Here is a 1,107-nt window from a genome sequence, read left to right as displayed (position 1 = left end):
GAACTTACATATATTTTCTTGTATTTAGTTGTAGTTAACTTTACAACAAACGAATTTATATTTGAAAGAAACTACAGTGTATGAAAAAAACTTTCCTGTGATTTACATTGACGACCTGTAACTAAGGCGCCTTCGTCAAAATAGTCTATATATTAGAGCTGTCAAAAGATAAATCGCATCCAGAATAAAAGTTTTTGTTTACATAATATATATCTGTGTACTGTGCATAATAATTTGTATTTATTAACACACACACCCATGCACATATTTAAGAAGAACCTTTAAATTAATCATATTTATATATAATATTCAATATATTATAATTAAATATAAATAAATACATGTAAATATTTCCCAAATATGTATACACGTGTATTGATTTATAAATACAAAATTAACATGCACAGTACATAGACATATATGATGTTAACACAAACTTTTATTCTGGATGCGATTAATCTTTTGACAGCCCTACTATATATAAATACCCTATTTCGCTTCAAGGGGCCTAACAGAATCGTGCTCAAACTTTAATTTAGCATAACGTTACTTATCACAGAATGCAGACATGATCCGGAGGGCACACTTATTTTTGCACTTGAAAAGCTTTATCAAAAACAAGTGTTGCAGTTTAATAATATACATTAATAAACAGTTTCCCACTTGTTTGTTTTTTACTCAGACATTATAAAAATATATTCTCTTCAGAAAAGCACAGTTGTCAGATATCTGATCTCAATGAATTTGCGTTGTTTGAAGCTTGATTTCATCTGTTTGCCCTTGAGGACGAAACGTCGCAGTGCAACGAGGACATCAGCTTTACGAGCAAAATGAGAAAAACAGGAGGAGACATAAAGAGCAGGAGGGTGGTATGCGTTTTCGTCCTTGGACGCGATACTATACAATATTTTTCCCATTCATTCTCGGTCTACGGTTCCAAGATCATAACAACCGATATCATGCCTCTTTATTTCGGTTTAGAGTTCATGCTTTTCTTCGGGTACAGTATTGATTTTAATTCAGGCACCAACTGTAAGAGTTAAACACTACACATTCATTAGAAATTATTTATATGCATGCAGTAATTACATCGCTATGGTGCAGGTT

This window comes from Triplophysa dalaica, chromosome 11 (genome assembly GCF_015846415.1).
Source record: "Triplophysa dalaica isolate WHDGS20190420 chromosome 11, ASM1584641v1, whole genome shotgun sequence".
Taxonomy (NCBI): domain Eukaryota; kingdom Metazoa; phylum Chordata; class Actinopteri; order Cypriniformes; family Nemacheilidae; genus Triplophysa; species Triplophysa dalaica.
Note: the sequence above shows the minus strand (reverse complement) of the source record.